Genomic DNA, 9,984 nt, shown 5'->3' with positions numbered 1-9,984 from the left:
TCTTTGAAAATATATAAAGCAAGTTAATCATGTTACCTCGAAAGTTACAAATATTAAATATCATGAACAACAAGTACAAATAGGGTTGGAAGGTTTAGAAGCTAAAGGAATTGAAGAAAATAATGTTTCGTCGAAAGCCGACAAATTTGAAATGTTATAGCATGTACTTTTGGGATGAGACCAGGGTGTTTTACATGATAAGGAGGTTATGTTACGAGTTATGTTATTCGTATTATAGTCGTATGTTATGTTTTGAAGTCAAGCGAGTGGTGGAACAAAAGTCGATGAAAGTCATCACAAGTTACGTTCATAAATTTTATTGAAACTTTGGGTCAAATGTAACTGCGATTTTCTCCCATTATACTTAGAGTTATGGGGTGTTCCACCCATCAAATTAAATATCTATGAGTCTACTTTCCAACTCATTAAACCGTTTGTCAATACAATATTTGATTAGAGAGATATGGTTTTTTTGCGAGACTGCGCAGACTGTCACCTACTTGCTTAAACGAGAATCCAAAACTGGGCCAGTTCGGGTCGTCCAAAACTGGGCCAGTTCGGGTCGATCAAAGAGGCCTTTTTAAAGGCCTATCCCCTTCATATATTAGGATGATAATAGGGCATAATAACCAGACTTAATCTCTGCAAAAATCCTCCCAAAAATTTCCCACAAACCCCAATTGATTTTCTCTCCCTTTCAAGTTCTAATTGGAGGTAAAGCCTAGAGTTTGAAGAACCAAGATAGGAGCTGAGTTATCCCACAAATAACGTAAGTTTACTGCTCTCTTTCATCCATTATTTACAGTTGTAGATGCATGGTAAGTTGTTCTATATTTGTAAGAACTCACGGGATGGTGATCGGAAGCCGTGAGTTCGAGTTATTCACTTGTAGCGGACAATTATTTTACTTACTATATTGAAGGAGTTGAGTCAGTATCAACAGGTAAGTATATCTCCAGATCATCTTTGACTCCCAATTACTTTCAGTTATTATCTTATCAATTCAGTTTCAACTTTCAGTTATGTTATTGCCTTATATACTCGGTATATTATTTTGTACTGACGTCCTTTTTCTGGGGACGCTACATTTCATGCATGCAGGTTCAGATAGACAGACGGGTATACCTCCTCAGTTGGTGTTTCTAGAGTTCAACGTGATCGGTAAGCTCCACATCCTTCGGAGTTATCGGGTCTAGGTTTTCGTGTACATATTCTGTGTGTATGTATATATATTATGGGTAGGTCAGGGCCCTGTTCCGATCATAATATATCTATCAGTTGAGGCTTGTAGACATATTCTGTCAGTTAGTGCACTATGTTGGGCTTGTAGGCCTGGTATGTATATTTTGGTGGTTTGTCAGTTATAGTAGTTATGACGGTCTTGTCGGTCCAACTTTATATTGATGTTTAGTTAGTGCCAGTTTCCATTCAGTTTTATATTTTGCTTCGCAAATTGTCTTGCAAAGTGGCCCCATGGCCAAATTATGACATTATATGTTCAGAGTCCCTTAGTCGCAATTTGGTACACTAGGTTAGTTGAGGCACTGGGTGCCAGTCTCTCTCCCAGGTCGGGGCATGACAAACTTAGTATCAGAGCAGTTCTATCCTAGGGAGTCTACAAGCCGTGTCTAGTAGGATCTTGTTTATAGATGTGTTGTGCACCACATTATATAAGCAGGGAGCTACAGGGCATTTAGGAGTTGGTTACCCTTCTTTCAAATCTAAATCGTGCTGTAGAACTGAGTTATAGGCAATTTGAGTTAAACTTACGTGTTCGTGTTTTCATACACAGATGACGGTGACTAGGAAGACTACGACTAGCCAGAGGGGAGATACAACAATAGGTGAGGGGACCAGCAGGGTACCCCCAGTAGATGGGTCCCAGTCTGAGGCCCAAAGCGAGACCCCTACTCAGCCATTACCGGCTCCTCCACCACCTGAGGAGATTCCTAGGGATACCGCACATCCAGTTCCCCCTCCACTTCCACCAGATCAGGACTTGAGGAGTGCGGTGCATTTGTTGACACAATTGGTAGCTACCCAGCAACAAGCTAGGGCATCAGCTAGTGCAGGATCTTCTGAGGGGTCTGGGAGTTCAAGGGTCCAAGAGTTTATTGCTTTGAGTCCCCCAGAGTTTACGGGGTCAGATTAGAGGGAGGACCCGCAGGATTTCATAGATAAGCTTCACAGGATCTTTCAGGTTATGCATACCACAGAGAAATAAGCAGTTGAGCTAGCAACTTTTCGACTCCGAGATATAGCCATCCTTTGGTACGAGGGATGGGAGAGGCCCAGGGCACGTGATGCACCTCCAGCTAGTTGGGAGAATTTTTCAGATACTTTCCTTGACCAGTACTTACCACAGGAGATCCGACAGGCTCGGGTCAATCAGTTTCTAGCCCTTAAGCAGGGCAATATGAGTGTTCGAGAGTATAGTCTCCGTTTTGACTCATTAGCCAGATATGCACCATCCATAGTTGCTACTATGCGTGATAGGATCCACAGGTTTATAGCAGGGTTAGCCCCAGAGTTGACCGAGGCATGTGCCACCGCTGCATTGCATGATAATATGGATATCTCCCGGATTCAGGCATTCGCTCAGAATATAGAAAGGGGTAGGCCTCGACAGCAGGGTACAGAGAGGACTGAGCAAGGGCAGCGTAAGAGGATGCGATTTCCTAGGTCTCAGGAGCAGTCTCAGGGTAGTTATAGGCCCCAGTACTTCGGACGGCCACCGCCACCTCAGTTACAGGGTTACAAGTATGACTGCTATACTCAGTCAGGACCAGGTGAGAGCTCACAGGCGTCAGTTTTGCAACGACAATGAGGTTCAAGTGAGACATGGTCATTTTTGCCGCGGTGTGACATCTGTGGTAGAGCACACTTAGGCCAATGCTGAGCAGGTTCTGATGCTTGTTATACATGTGGGCGTTCGGGGCATATGATGCGAGATTGCCAAAATAGAGATTCTTGGGGTATGGCACAACCAGCAAGTTCAGCGACAAGATCATCTATGTCTGTGCATCCTTCTGGGCGCGAGTCTCAATCTTCGGCTGGTAGAGGTTGAGGCAGAGGTAGAGGTTCTAGTTCAGGTGTTAATCAGGACCGTATTTATGCTTTAGCGGGTCGACAGGACCAGGAGTCTTCACCAGAAGTTGTGACAGGTATATTGACTATTTGCTCTCATAATGCTTATGCCTTGATAGACCCAGGATCTACTTTATCATATATTACCCCATTTGTCGCGGGGAAATTTGGTATAGTGCCTGAAATACTAAGTGATCCTTTTGCGGTATCTACACCGATCAGAGAATCGATTATTGCTAGACGGATTTACCGAGGTTGTACGGTGACAGTTTGTAGTCGTCAGACCTCAGCCGACCTAGTTGAGTTAGAGATGATGGATTTTGATGCTATCATGGGCATGGACTGGTTGTCAGCTTGCTATGCTACAGTTGATTGCCGAGCAAAGGCAGCTAGATTTCATTTTCTAGCTGAGACAGTCCTTGAATGGGTAGGTAATACAGCGGCACCCAGAGGTAGGTTTATTTCCTATCTGAAGGCGAGGAAAATGATTGCAAAAGGGTGCATTTATTATATTGTGCGAGTTAGAGATGCAGATGCTGAGATATCTACACTTCAGTCTATTCTCGTAGTCAATAAGTATGCAGATGTGTTTCCAGATGAGCTTCCAGGTATTCCTCCAGAGCGAGAGATTGATTTTAGCATCGATTTGCTTCCAGGAACTCAACCAATATCCATCCCTCCGTATAGAATGGCACCTGCCGAATTAAAGGAGTTGAAGGAGCAGTTAAAAGATTTGCTGGAGAAAGGTTTCATCAGGCCCAGTACCTCACCTTGGGGTGCACCGGTACTCTTTGTACGGAAGAAAGACGGCTCGTTGAGGATGTGTATCGATTATAGGTAGTTGAACAAGGTAACTATTAAGAATAAGTATCCACTTCCAAGGATTGATGACTTGTTTGATCAGTTGCAGGGGGCTAGATTCTTTTCAAAGATAGATTTGAGATCGGGATACCACCAGGTCAGAGTTCGGGAGAAAGATATTCCGAAGACAGCTTTCAAGACCCGATATGGCCACTTTGAGTTCCTTATCATGTCCTTCGAGTTGACGAATGCACCCGCCGTATTTATGGACTTTATGAATAGCCTATTCCGGCCATTTTTAGATCTGTTCGTGATAGTACTTATTGATGATATTCTGGTCTATTCAAGTTCAGAGGATGAGCATGTGGACCACTTGCGAGCGGTACTCCAAACCCTTCGTGATCGTAAGTTGTATTCTAAGTTTTCTAAATGTGAGCTCTGGTTGAAGTCTGTAGCATTCTTGGGGCATATTGTATCCGATGAAGGTATAAAGGTAGACACTCAAAAGATTGAGGCCGTGAAATCTTGGCCTAGACCTACCACTCCGACAGAGGTTCGTCGCTTTCTAGGCTTAGCAAGATACTACCAGAGGTTCGTAGAGGGTTTTTCTTCCCTTTCGGCACCATTGACGAAGTTGACGCAGAAATCAACTAAGTTTCAGTGGACGGAGGCTTGCGAGCGGAATTTCCAAGAGCTTAGAACAGGTTGACCTCAGCGCCAGTTCTAACACTTCCAGAGGGTCCAGAGGGTTATGTCGTGTATTGTGATGCCTCAAGTGTAGGGTTAGGATGTGTCCTGATGCAACATGGGAAGGTAATTGCTTATGCTTCAAGGCAGTTAAGGAAGCACGAGAAAAATTATCCAACCCACGATCTCGAGTTAGCTGCGGTTGTCCATGCACTTAAGATATGGCAGCATTATTTATATGGTGTTCATGTTGATATATTTACCGATCATAAAAGTCTGCAATATATATTCAAGCAAAAAGAGTTAAATTTGTGACAGAGGCGATGGCTTGAGTTATTGAAAGATTATGATGTTAATATTCTCTACCATCCAGGGAAAGCTAATATTGTAGCAGACGCCTTAAGTCGCCGATCTATGGGTAGCTTAGCACATGTAAAGGCCGAGAAAAGACAATTAACTAGAGAGATTCATCAATTGGCTTGTTTGGGGGTTCAGTTAGTAGATTCCGACGATGGTGGAGTTGTACTCCAAAACACTGCAAAATCATCTCTCATATCTGAAGTCAAGGAAAGGCAGTACGATGACCCAGAGTTGAGAGAGCGAGTTCCACAGGAGAAGAATCCATTGTTAGAGCTCAAGGGAGATGGGGTTCTCAGATATAGGGGTCGTTTGTGTGTTCCAGATGTAGCAGGGCTACGAGAAATGATTATGTCAGAGGCACATTATTCGTGGTACTCCATTCATCCTGGGTCGACGAAGATGTATCATGACATTAAGGATGTGTACTGGTGCAACAATATGAAGAAGAACATTGCTGAGTTTGTCGCCTAGTGTCCTAGTTGCCAGCAGGTTAAAATAGAGCATCAGAAGCCCAGAGGGCTAATGCAGACTATAGAGATCCCGACAATGGAAATGGGAGGCTATAAACATGGACTTTGTTACGGGTTTACCTCGTTCTCATCGTAAGTTCGATTCTATATTGGTGATAGTCGATAGGCTCGCTAAATCAGCTCATTTTCTACCGGTCAGATCTACATATAAAGCAGAAGATTATGCAAAGTTATATATTAAGGAGATAGTGCGGCTACATGGAGTACCAGTATCTATTATATCTGACCGTGAGGCTCAATTTACAGCACATTTTTGGAGGTCATTTCAGAGAGGTCTAGGGACTCAGGTGAATCTCAGCACAACTTTTCATCCACAGACTGATGGACAAGCCGAGCGCACAATTCAGACGCTCGAGGATATGTTACGAGCATGTGTGTTGGATTTTAAAAGAAGTTGGGATGAACATCTACCTCTTGTCGAGTTTGCATATAATAACAGTTACCACTCCAGTATTCGGATGGCTCTGTACGAGGCTTTGTATGGGCGTAAGTGCAGATCTCCTATAAGGTGGTTTGATGTTGGAGAATCTGGGTTACATGGGCCAAACCTAGTTCAGCAGGCCGTAGAGAAAGTAAAGCTCATCCGGGAGCGACTGTTGACAGCTCAGAGTCGCCAGAAGTCATATTCTGACATGCGGAGACGAGACTTAGAGTTTGAGATTAATGACTGGGTATTCTTAAAGGTATCCCCTATGAAGGGCGTGATGAGGTTTGGCAAGAAAGGCAAGCTTAGCCCACGGTATATTGGGCCTTACATGATTATTCGGAGAGTGGGCCAAGTAGCTTATGAGTTAGAATTGCCCTCAGAATTGGAGTCAGTCCATCCGGTTTTTCACGTATCTATGCTACGGAAGTGCATTGGAGATCCTACCAGAGTGGTGTCCACATATGATGTACAAATTACGGAGGACTTGTCATACAAGAAAATTCCAGTTGCCATCTTAGACCGACAAATTCGCAAGCTACGAAATAAGGAGGTAGCCTCCGTGAAGGTTTTATGGAGAAGCAATAATGTGGAAGAGATGACATGGGAAGCGGAGGAAGAAATGAAGTATAAATACCCCCACCTATTTCAAACTAAAGATATGGCTCGAGATGGGATGCTACAGCACAACTCTATTCAGGCTAGTAGGTCATCAGGTAAGCTCTTATTTTCTGACTTTCAGTATTTATGATTTACGACTCTTTGAGGCAAAGTGTTGTTATTTATAGACATTGGCCATGTGTGGCATGGATAGTATGTTTTCTGGCTGCATGCAAGTTGGTTATAGTCTAGTGTAAGGAGGAAACTCTGGCAAAAGTTTTCCAAAGTCTCTAAAAGTAAATATTCGAGGACAAATCTGATTGAAGAAAATAATGTTTTGTCGAAAGCCGACAAATTTGAAATGTTATAGCATGTACTTTTGGGATGAGACCAGGGTGTTTTACATGATAAGGAGGTTATGTTACGAGTTATGTCATTTGTATTATAGTCGTATGTTATGTTTTGAAGTCAAGCGAGTGGTGGAACAAAAGTCGATGAAAGTCATCACAAGTTACGTTCATAAATTTTACTAAAACTTTGGGTCAAATGTAACTGCGATTTTCTCCCCTTATACTTAGAGTTATGGGGTGTTCCACCCATAAAATTAAAGATCTATGAGTCTACTTTCCAACTCATTAAACCGTTTGTCAATACGATATTTGATTAGAGAGATATGGGTATTTTTACGAGACTGCGCAGACTGTCACCTACTTGCTTAAACGAGAATCCAAAACTGGGCCAGTTCGGGTCGTCCAAAACTGGGCCAGTTCGGGTCGATCAAAGAGGACTTTTTAAAGGCCTATCCCCTTCATATATTAGGATGATAATAGGGCATAATAACCAGACTTAATCTCTGCAAAAATCCTCCCAAATATTTCCCACAAACCCCAATTGATTTTCTCTCCCTTTCAAGTTCTAATTGGAGGTAAAGCCTAGAGTTTGAAGAACCAAGATAGGAGCTGAGTTATCCCACAAATAAGGTAAGTTTACTGCTCTCTTTCATCCATTCTTTACAGTTGTAGATGCATGGTAAGTTGTTCTATATTTGTAAGAACTCACGGGATGGTGATCGGAAGCCGTGAGTTCGAGTTATTCACTTGTAGCGGACTGTTTTATGGATTGTTTTGTAGACTGTTTGGTGTTTCTGTTGGGCTGCATGATTTACTACTGTTTTGTGGAGTTTTGGAGGAGGAAGGGTGTGGATAAACACCACATAAATGCAGGATGTTGGGCTGTTCGTTTGTCGTAACATTTTCGGGGTTGTTGACACTACTACGGCGGTCGTTTTGTGTATGAAGAGATTGGGGTGTGTTGGGCTGTTTTGTAGTATTGTGTGGTGTACATAAGGTTGGAAAACTAATGTATATATGTTCTTATTGTTGTTTTTGGTGTTGTGGTGTTATCTTGAATTTGGAAGAAGTAAGGATTATAGGGGAGATGCTGTCCGTTTTAATACAAAATAAGCTTGTCGTTCGTTGTGCGTTAGTTGTACCTTTCGTAACTTAATGATAGTATTATTATCGTTGTTGTAGATTAAGGTGAGAAGAGGTGAGTTCAAGTTGGTGATTGGAAATATTGTGATAAGGTATGTTAAGGCTAAGCCTTCCTTCATTTTGGCATGATCTCGTAGCTACATGTGTTAGTAATGAGACAAAAAGAGAAGTTCATATTCATGAATTTATTCACACTATTCTAGTCTCATAAGTTACAATATTATTCCTTATCGAGACTCTATATTCAATTTAGTATTGTCTTCTTCCAGTCAAGAGAGCAGCAAGCCTATATATACAGTATTACAGTATTTTCATTACCATCGAGCTATAAACGATGGGCAGGCCCCTATTGGGCAACCTCTGATCAGATGGAAAGTTATATACCGAGCCTACTGTGGCCGAGCGCCTATGAGCGAGCCCAGCATGGTCGATATACATAGCCTAGTATGGCCGAGCGCCTATGAGCGAGCCTACTACGGCAGAGCAGTTATATATACCGAGCCTTATAAGGCCGGACAATTATTTTACTTACTATATTGAAGGAGTTGAGTCAGTATCAACAGGTAAGTATATCTCCAGATCATCTTTGACTCCCAATTACTTTCAGTTATTATATTATCAATTCAGTTTCAACTTTCAGTTATGTTATTGCCTTATATACTCGGTACATTATTTTGTACTGACGTCCCTTTTCTGGGGACGCTGCATTTCATGCATGCAGGTTCAGATAGACAGACGGGTATACCTCCTCAATAGGTGTTTCCAGAGTTCAGCGTGATCGGTAAGCTCCACATCCTTCGGAGTTATCAGGTCTAGATTTTCGTGTACATCTTCTGTGTGTATGTATATATATTATGGGTAGGTCGGGGCCCTGTTCCGATCATAATATATCTATCAGTAGAGGCTTGTAGACATATCCTGTCAGTTAGTGCACTATGTTGGGCTTGTAGGCCTGGTATGTATATTTTGGTGGTTTGTCAGTTGTAGTAGTTATGACGGTCTTGTCGACCCAACTTTATATTGATGTTTAGTCAGTGCTAGTTTCCATTTAGTTTTATATTTTGCTTCGCAAATTGTCTTGCAAGGTGGCCCCATGGCCAAATTATGACATTATATGTTCAGAGTCCCTTAGTCGCAATTTGGTACACTAGGTTAGTTGAGGCACCGGGTGCCAGTCTCGCTCCCAGTCGGGGTGTGACATCCTTATTCCTGAAATATGGGGTTGTTTTGTTTCCATGCATTTTCAGTACCCCCATATGAACTCCATGAAAAATCGGGGTGCCTCTGACCCATTGCATTAAAATTATAGTTTGCTACAACATTCACTTCCGCAATTGAGGCTTGACACTCATGAGTAGGGTGCCCTCTTCCACATATATCACAAGCTGCGTGGTGTACATTTTGCATCGAATCTACAGTTAGCTTTCGTATTTATTTAGCCATAGAATCAAGTTGTACTTGCGCAGATATAGTAGCCTCAACTTGGTGAACGCGAGTTGATTTACTTCTTTCCACACTATCAGAGGGCCACTGATTAGCATCTTCGGATAACTCATCAAGAATAGTAACTATTTCCTCTGGAGTCTTCTTCATAAAGGGGCCTCCAACTGCATTGCCCAATGTTCTACGCGAGGTCGGTGTCAATCTATCCCAAAAATCCTAGAGTTGCATCCAGAGGTCAATTCCGCTTGTTGACACCTCCTAACTATCTCCTTAAATCTCTCCCATGCTTCAAAAATAGTTTCATTCTCTTTCTGGCAGAAGTTATGGATTTCTCTTCTAAACTTGACTGTCTTAGCTGAGGAGAAATATTTATCAAGAAATTATATGGTCATTTCCTCCTATGTTCTAATTGATCCATTTGGCAAGCTTCAAAGCCACTGCTTCGCATCATTAAGTGAAAAGGGGAATGCCCTTAAATACACTGCATCTTGTGATACCCCATTGTATTAAAAGGTGTTCATAATCTCCTCGAAGTCCATCAGATGCGAGTTTGGATCTT

The 9,984-nt window shown here is 42.3% G+C and overlaps 1 non-coding gene across 1 annotated transcript; it reads left to right on the top strand.

Moving 5' to 3' along the window:
* Nucleotides 1-9,662: 9,662 nt before the first annotated feature.
* Nucleotides 9,663-9,769, top strand: LOC117276896 (small nucleolar RNA R71). The gene has a single exon (XR_004507163.1). It is a non-coding gene; the product is annotated as a small nucleolar RNA R71 (small nucleolar RNA).
* Nucleotides 9,770-9,984: the final 215 nt, after the last annotated feature.

The sequence above is a fragment of the Nicotiana tomentosiformis genome, chromosome 3, assembly GCF_000390325.3.
Source record: "Nicotiana tomentosiformis chromosome 3, ASM39032v3, whole genome shotgun sequence".
In the NCBI taxonomy this organism is placed as follows: domain Eukaryota; kingdom Viridiplantae; phylum Streptophyta; class Magnoliopsida; order Solanales; family Solanaceae; genus Nicotiana; species Nicotiana tomentosiformis.
The sequence above is the reverse complement of the archived record's forward strand: the minus strand, read 5'-3'. Positions and strand labels throughout refer to the sequence as shown.